The sequence below is a fragment of the Carex rostrata genome, chromosome 12 (assembly GCF_964058835.1).
Source record: "Carex rostrata chromosome 12, lpCarRost1.2, whole genome shotgun sequence".
NCBI classification, from domain to species: Eukaryota; Viridiplantae; Streptophyta; class Magnoliopsida; order Poales; family Cyperaceae; genus Carex; species Carex rostrata.
In genome coordinates, this window is record NC_135929.1 from 12,281,463 (window position 1) to 12,291,263 (window position 9,801).

The following is a 9,801-nucleotide window of genomic DNA, read 5'->3' on the forward strand; positions in this document are numbered from 1 at the left end:
TTTTTTGGGTAAAAAGTAATAAAAAAGATTGCAGAGAATCCCTTGAAAATGAGAAATGGGGAGAAGTGAAATAAGAGAGAGAAGGTAGCGTAAAGAACCCATTACCCATATGAAAAGGATTTCTGACTTTCATTTAAAATTTTGTTTCACTTGAGCTGACACGTATTGAGAATGAGATAGATCACATATTTTATTATTAAAAGATGATTTCTTTTTTTCTACGTACATGAAATGAAATGTGATCATTATTCTTGCGTTTGATAAAGTATAAAGTAGATCCATTTATTATTGCTTGGTGCCGACACTTTTCAGTTCTCAGTACGTAGAAAAACTACACCCAATAATTAACGTGTAGGGTAGATTTTTTTTTTTTTTTAAATAGAATCAAATTTAAATATTTCAACCAAACAAGCATAATGAATTTAATTTTTATGAAAAGAAGCTCCACCAACATAAGTGGACCCAGGATCTTCGTCAGGGAGGGTAAATAAATATCGAATCGGGTTTAAATAACTTATCAGATTTAAACCCATTAACTAATTGGGTACTCGATAAAAAAAATATTTTGATTTATATTTTTCAATACTCTGACTTATAATGTCTGATGTTTTAACTTATAATTTTAATCACCAATCATAATTCAAGAAATTTATTTTGATTTTAACACTAAATTTAACTCGAAATAGAAATCAAACATTCAGAAAGGGGCAAAAAAAATTCCAGAGAGGAGCAAAGTTGATCGTATCGATAGATCACCACTAAAACTCAAAATTCAGAGGAGCAGTTTACTATTCAAGTAGTAAGTATGATGGAGAAAAAAAATTTATGCCTCCACCGATCCTGGTGGAGCTGTTTTTCATAACAATCAAATTCAACATGTTTGTTTTGTTGAAATAGTTAAATTTGATGTTATTTAAAAAAAAATCGTATGAGTACAAGTAAAAAAAAATTGTTAGCTTATTAGATAAGAGCACGAATAATTAACAGCTATTTATGAAGCCATTACTAGAATAATAGATAAATATTATATTATATATAATATTTTTTTAATATGATTAGAACGTTTTATATGATATATTTTATATAACTTTTTAGTTAGTAATTTCATGACAAAATTGATTTATACAATATTTTATATAATTATATTTGATTACTAGTTAATAATTTTAAAATAATAGAATATGAATTTTTAAGTTTCATATTTATGATTTTACACAACAGATGTATTAATATATTTATCTATTACTTATATTTTTAGATTAATTATTTGTTTTGTTATCCGTGATCTTAACAGGTAAGATTAATTAGTAAAAATATTGATATGAATAAAATTAATTTTATGAGTATGAACCGATACTTTTATTAATATTCAACTTTTTATATATTTTATCACAAATAATCAAGTTTTTAATCTTTCATTAAAAAATACTCAAACCGCAATAAAATATTGTGGTTTGGAGTTAATTTTTTTTTTTTTTTACACTATAAAAACTCTGTTTCTCCTCCCTCTCAAAATCACTAGATATCAAAGAGAGAAAGAGAGAAAGACAAGGCGATTTCGGAGGCGAAAAAGGACGACAAAAAAAACATTTATGCAAAAAAATTATGGCCAATCTGCATGAGTGCGTCATCGATGTTTTGACAATAATAAAGTTATGGCCGTTTCGAGAACATGGGTGCGTCATCGATGTTTTGACAATAATAAAGTTATGGTCGTTTAAAGAGCATGGGTGCGTCATTGATGTTTTGGCAATAATAAAGTTATGGTCGTTTAGAGATCATGGGTGTGTGCGTCATTGATGCACTTCTGCCGTCATTAAGCCGGGCATAAAGCATCGGTGCGTTATCGGTGTTTTTGTACGGAAGCATTGTTTAAAAAAGAAAAACTTCAAACAACCATAACTTTGGCTAGGAAAGTTAGATTTGCGCGTATGACCCTAATTCGGAAAAGGGGGAACGAGGCGATCGGGACCTTGCATCGGGGATCATCCCCGAGCACTCAACGGAATCAGAATTGCAAAAAAACGTCGTTTAGTACCTCAAAAATTCAGTTTAAGTTTTCTATCAATGGTATATATATAACGACTGGTATTAAATTTTTTTCTAAAGCCTAAGAGATTATTTAAGAATTACCCATATAATTATTTTAAAATGCATTTACTATATTTATTGTGTGTGTTTGCTTAATTTTTGATGAATTACGATTTCATTTATTATTCAAAGATCATTAAAACTATCTATAATTGTTCAATATATGTCATTTACACGATAATTTTTTTTTAATTCAAAGAGATATATCAAGAATTACGTATTGAAGTTCAAAATCATTTATTATTGTTTTTTCAAAACTCGCTAACAGATTCTGACCCAATTGATCGCCTCTCTAACCTCCTGATGTGTTGCTCATCACAATCATCTCCTTCCTTTCCTCCCAGACAATAAAAAAACTCAAACTGATTATTACCTACGGTTCTAAAATATATGATATTGTGGGGTTCTGGTGATTTTGAGAGGGAGGAGAGAGAAACAGAGTTTTTATAGAGCAAAAAAATAAAAAAATTTCAAACCGTAATATTTTGTTGCAGTTTGAGTATTTTTAATAAAAGTTTAAAAAAATTAATTATTTGTGGTAAAATATATAAAAAGTTGGATATTTAGATGTCGGGGGTATGAACATACCTCGAGCCGATTTGTATTCCATCCGTTGACAACTCTGATGTCAATATGTCATTCAACACGGTCACGGTCAGTTATTACACTGGAAAATTTGACACTTTTGGCAGGAGGCGCAATTGCAAAAGGTCCTATTATCATCTATTGCACTGGAAAATTTGACACGGTCACGGTCAGCTATTGCTTGGATCCTTTTCGTTGTGGAAATATCATCTATAATTTGAGTAGAATTACAAAGAATGATTATAAAATATCATCTATAATTTGTTGTGGAAATATCCTTTTTTATTTATAGCTTGACTACAAAGAATGATTATTAAAACTAATTTACTTTACGAATAATGTATTTATATATAGAGGAGAGATCAAGTTACAACAAGCATTTTCTACATTTTCAAAGTTCAAATCGTCGATCCAAACCATTAGATGCGATTTCTACAATAAAATGTGCTTGGAGACCAAATTTTATATTTTTTGAATTTTTTTTACTATTTATTAAGATAGGTACAAAAACTAGTCAAATTCAGACCATTGAATTTTGTACCCGTTGTAATAAATAGTAAAAAAATTTCAAAAAATGTAAAATTTGGTCTCCAAGCACATTTTATTGTAGAGATCACATCTAACAGTTTGGATCGACGATTTGAACTTTGAAAATGTAGAGAATGCTTGTTGTAACTTGTTGTAACTCAAAAATTGTTGTAACTTAATCCCTCCTCTTATATATATAATTTATAAATTTTCAAATTAGTTTATTATAAATCAGGTGTAAGAAATTTATAAGTTAATTTTAATGTATTAATTTCTTGGGAACGACTAACAGTACCCCCATATCAGTCCCCTAAACGTCCCCCGTACTAAAAGACAAACAATTTTTGACAGGGGACCACTAACTGACTCCAACATCTGATATGGGGGTATTTATACTCTGAGTTAATAGTCAAAATGTATAGTATTCATACCTACGAATGTATAGTATTCATACTTATTATCAGAACCATTCGTCATATGTAAACACAAGCTGGAGGGGACCAGTAACGACCAGGGGGACCGTTGACGTCTTGTGACAGCCTGGATTGGGGACCGCAACCGTCTGAAAGCGACATTTGCCAAGATTGGGGACCACTACAACGAATCTATATATTATTCATATCTAACTAAAGAAGTATTCATATCTAAACAAATGAAGTATTCATACTGACGATTACGAAGTATTCATACATGTTTGAAATAATTTATACAATTCAAAATTCAAAGTTAGACCCTTTTTTTTGAACACCTCTTCTAAGAAATATTCATATCTAACAACATGAATGCATATCTAACAAATGAAGTATTCATATCTAACTAATGAAGTATTCATACATATTTGAAATAATTTATATAATTCAAAGTCAGACCCTTCTTCTTGAACACCTCTTCTAAGAAATATTCATATCTAATAACATGAATGCATATCTAACAAACGAAGTATTTATATCTAACAAATGAAGTATTCATACATGTTCGAAATAATTTATACAATTCAACATTCAAAAGTCAGATTCATCTCTCTCACCCCACCTCTTCCAAGAAGTATTCATATCTAACATGAAGTATGCATATCTAACAAATAAAATATTCATATCTAACTAATAAAATATTCATATGTTTCACTGTGACAACCTTCGTTGGGCTAGCATGGACCCCCTCAAATGGTGCACCACGCTCTCCTCGCCTAATCTTGACGGTGCACCACTCTCTCCTCGACGGTGCATCACGCTCTCCTCGTCGGATCTCGACGGTGTACCACGCTCTCCTCGCCGAGAAGAGGAGGAGGCCATCAAGGCTAGTGAAGGGGGTCGCGATCTCGGTGGCCGGAGGGCGGAGACCGTTGAGGTTTTTTAATAGAAGGATGATCAGATCTCTTCTCCTCCATTGAGATATTTTTTATTTTTTTATTTTCTTGTAAGATCGGGAAAGGTAGTTGAGAAGTTAGACTAGAAGAGAATCTGATCAATTAGGCTGTTGAGGGTGACTATTAGGGGACTAACTAGCGGGCGACAGTATCTTTACTCTAATTTCTTAACATATTTTAATTGTTTGATTTTTTTTTTAATAAAGGTTGGAGGTCAAGTTAACTAACTTTTAATATTCGTAAAGGGTTCCTTATTTGAGTTTCAAACTTACGACTTTCTACATAGAGGGTATTGTCTTTGTCAATAGATCAAAGACTAATTTTCAATTTTATATTAAATTAATTTTAAAAAATTATAAATTCTCCATATAAATATGTTATTTGTGAAGTAGATTAATTTTACTAATTTGAACTCCTCATTTGAAATTAATATAATAAAACTTTAAGCGTACCAAAGAGACTTTAAGAACATTCTAGTTCTACTCTTATAATTTAGATAATGTGTATCAAGTTATGTTATATATATATATATATATATATATATATATATGAGTAAAGCTAGGGTGTGATGTCCTCACCAAGAGAGTTTGGTGAGCACAACTCCAAAAGTTCATCGGATCGACTTCAAATGTCAAATCCAATCCGTTGAAATCCATGTGTTTCATGAGTGATGCATGTTCATGCAAAATTTTGAAAGTTTTGAGTTTATTTGCTACGGTTCAGATCGACTTTTTGGATTTTGAAATTTCAAATTTGGACCGGTAGCACTTTGGCCCATATGCTACCGAAAGCATATTAGTCAATCTACATACATATATACATACATACACACACACACACACACACACACACATATATAGTTGGGCTAAAATGAGCCATGGAGTAAAACAAGTTTTTGCTCCATAGCACTATATTTTTATTTTGAAAATTCAAACAACCGATTCGAACCACTCAACACGATCTCCATATTGAAATGTACTTGGAGACCAAATTTTACTGTTTTTTGGATTTTTTTTTTTTTACTTTTTATTAAGTCACTTTGAAAATCGCTGATCCGGTGGTCCAGAAATTTTTACTGTTTTTTTAATGTTCACAGTAAAACAGTGATTTTTAAAGTGGTTTAATAAATAGTAAAAAATTTCTAAAAAAATGTAAAATTTAGTCTCCAATCACATTTCAATATAGAGAACATGTTGGAAGGTTCGAATCGGTTGTTTGAATTTTCAAAATATTTTTATGGTATTGAGTACAAACGTGTTTTACTCCATGGCTTACCCAAGTCAACCTCATATATATATATATATATATATATGAGATGAGATGGGCTACGATGAGTTGCGAAGTAAAACACGTTTATACTTCACGCAATATTTTCATTTTCAAAGTTCAAATAGCCAATTCGAACCTTCCAACATGTTCTTCATAATAAAATATGCTTGGAAACTAAATTTTACATTTTTAAAAAAAAAATTTACTATTTATTAAGCCACTTTGGAAATCTGAAAATCCGGATGAACAGTAAAACAGTAAAAATTTCTGGACCACTGGATCGGCGATTTTCAAAGTGGCTTAATAAATAGTAAAAAAATTTAAAAAAATATAAAATTTGGTCTCCAAGCACATTTCAATATGGAGATCACGTTAAGCGGTTCGGATCGACGTTTTGAACTTTAAAATTATAAAATATGAGTGTGAAGTAAAATAGTCACTTTACTTTGCAACTCACCATAGCCCATCTCTCTCTTATATATATATATATATATATATATATAAACAGATTGTTTAGTGATCAAGTGCCAATATGTTAAATTTTCAAATTATTCGAGGGATAATCAATCATTTTCGAATTGCACTAACGATCCATAATCTAGCTAATATATATAATATTTTTATTTAAAAAAGTTTGTTGTAAATATGACATATTCCTTCAAGTCGACTACAAATCGATCTAACCTTATTATTTTCTAAAAGAAAACATTTATAATCATAATTATTAATATTTATCTGTTAATCGTAATTATATCTATCTATCATTTTTGACATACATGTATGTACATTTTACAACAATTTTAATCCTAAATAATTATATATATATTTTAATTAATAAATATATAAATAATATATATTAATAAATAATTAGGTGGACAGGAATTTGACAGAGGCGCTTCATTTTAGATTTAATTCATCCCAATTCCCAACCATGTATTTAAGCTGTTGTCTATTCGGTTATTTTCTGTGTAATCATCCGACAACTAATTAGATGGCAACAGATTCATTTCCCTTGAAAAATAAATTAATACAATGCCAAACATGCATGCTTGATTTGAGGTGAAATTAATGCTAAGATAAGGAATTTGAAGTATGAGAGTAGGGGTGTCAACAGGTACGATACGGATCGGATGGACATATTTATCTTTATTCGTCTTTTCGAATACGGTATGAGTTGGATAAACAGATAAAAAGATGTCATTGACAAAACTTTATTGTATCACGTATCATCTTCATACAAATATATATATAATTTTATTTTTAAAAATTATTTTATATGAAAACATGTAAGATAATGGAAAAAATCATTATTTTTAACCGTACTCAATAAATTAACAAAAAAAAAATCTTACTTTTACCTGTATTTTCAAATACAAAACGGATTGAATAAAAGAATAAAAAGGATGTCATTGACACTCTATATGAGAGAGAGAATTGAACATATTGTATTTTTTTTTAAATTATACTAAGTTTGACACATGTCTTAACTAAATCTTTCCTGGTCCCACTCTGATCACATTTCAATTTTATTTATTAAATAAGTTTGTAAATAGAACATGTTTGGAGAAATGTACAAGTGATAGGATTAAACTCAAAAGAGAGCTGTTTAATTTTTTTTTTTTGGGAAATATATTATGAGATTTGTAGGGTTATATATGGAAATGTTCAAGTCAGCTGTCAATTATTGTAATTTCATTGTAATTTTAATTTTAATTTTATGTAGAAATAAAAAGAGAAGACATACTGCAATCCTTTTTTGTTATCCTAAATCAAAATGCATAATTTTCCCTCTCAAAAATGCATCTGAAAAGATAATTAAAATGATAAATTATACTACACTTTCCTGCAATTTAAGTTGAATTTATAATGAAATTAGAAGTTAAATTGCAACTTTAGTTCTCAAGCAGATGAAGGAGAGCATGTCTCATCAAGATTTTTATGAGGACTTCAGAATAGGTCTGATGTTTATTGGACCTACTTTAGATTTAATAGACTTCAAAATCGTCTGATTTACTTTAAGATATGTGTTCTCATCTTTAATATTTGTGCGCACTCACAATAATTGTTGTGTGCACATATTTTGAAGTGAATCGGATGATTGTAGAGCCCATTGGATTGAAAGTTAGATCTAATGGGCATCAGACCTACTCTTTTTTGGGTCCGGATCCTTGAAAGTAACCCAACTTTTGGGTTTTGGATTGAGACCGTCTGATTCGAATCCGTTGCTCGAAATCATCTCGGGATTCGAATTCGTTGCTCGGGATGTGTGCGCTCCACTTCGGATGGATTATCACTAATTCAAATTGGACGGTCCCGATCTAAAACCCAACTTTTGAGTTACTTCACTAGATTTGAAGGTACTACAGAAAATCAGATATGTAGAATCACAAAATTTCATTTATCATGTTAAAAATATCATAGCCATTGTATTTGTGCTATTGGAACAAAATAAGATGAAGTATTTTTTAAGGCTTAGGAATTGACCAAATTACATAAATCAATCAAATCCTACGGTTAGTATTCACCTTTATTGCAATATATCCATGCATACAACATTTAAATATTATATTAACTATTAACGGCCATGTAAAGTCAAGTATTTAGAAATATTCTTCTAATATGGCTTTAATATCATAAAGCATTAATTCATTACAGAAGTTTAAATGATAAAATTTATGATAATTAATCAATTAAGAAGCAATATTATAACACTAATGATTCACCAAAAAAATTATATGCAGCTTCTTACTGAATAAAATATTTTTTTTTATAATATATATATTTATCAACTAAATGTGTTTTTTTTTGTATTCATTATGAAAAAATAAAAATAAATGATTAAGATTATGTAATGGCCTAATGGGTGGCTAGTCAATTATACAGTTACAAAAACAATTAATTAATTAAACAATTAATTAATTAAAATCTTAAATATACCAAAAAAATTTAATTGAAAGATATATTAATTTTATTAAGTCATTGACCAAGTCAATCTACGTTTCTAAATCATTCTATTAAATCATTGACAATCAAGTTCTAATTAATACACATGCTTTATTTCAGAGAAACTTGGCAGTTGGCACATAATTTTGGGTTCAAACAATATTTTATTGCTGACCAATAATTTTTTCAAAAAACATCAATTTTAGAGAAATAAATTTGTTCTCAATCAAGTAATTAAATGATCTAAACGACTAAAATGATGGATGGAGCACCGAGCACCTACTATAATTTTACATGCGACACGTAAATTGTAATTAAGAGTGTTATTTAATATTAGTACTGTGTCCGTGCATTATCATTGTCAAAGTCTATGCAAACAATTTAAAAACCTTCTCCTAGAGTCACTGTCGGGTGAGTCCAGAGTAACTTTTAACATTTAAATATTTGATCTCGGACCCACTTCAGATCCACCCGGCAGTGACTCTAGGAGCAGAAATTTCCTGCCCCTAAGGTGCAGGAGATTCGATCTCTCAAATCAGTACAAATTTGATCTAATAATGCCCCATAAGAAAATGCTCTCTACTAAAAATGATCAATGATTATTATTTTTCATTTAGGCTCTCTATTGCCGCGTAGAATATAAAAAAATTAATGTGGGTTCCAAATCATTGGGGAACAAATCATAGAGATTAGAAAAAATAAGTATATATAAAAATATAGAGATTAGAAAAATCAATCTCTTGCTTTATGGTAGAAATATAAAATAAGCCAAGGCTAATGAAAAATAATAAGATGGGATGTTGTTTTCAAATGAATGCATCATCGGTATTAATTATTAAATAGCTCGAATATTCTTTTTTGACTGCTCCAGATTCTGCAATGAAATGCAATAATTATCAACCAAGTTTGAATAATTTATTGTAATGTATTTTTATTTTATAAAAACAGTTAAAAAAATATTTATGTATGTAAAAATTACAAAATTTAATGCATAAAATTATAGATTTCCAATTTATAAG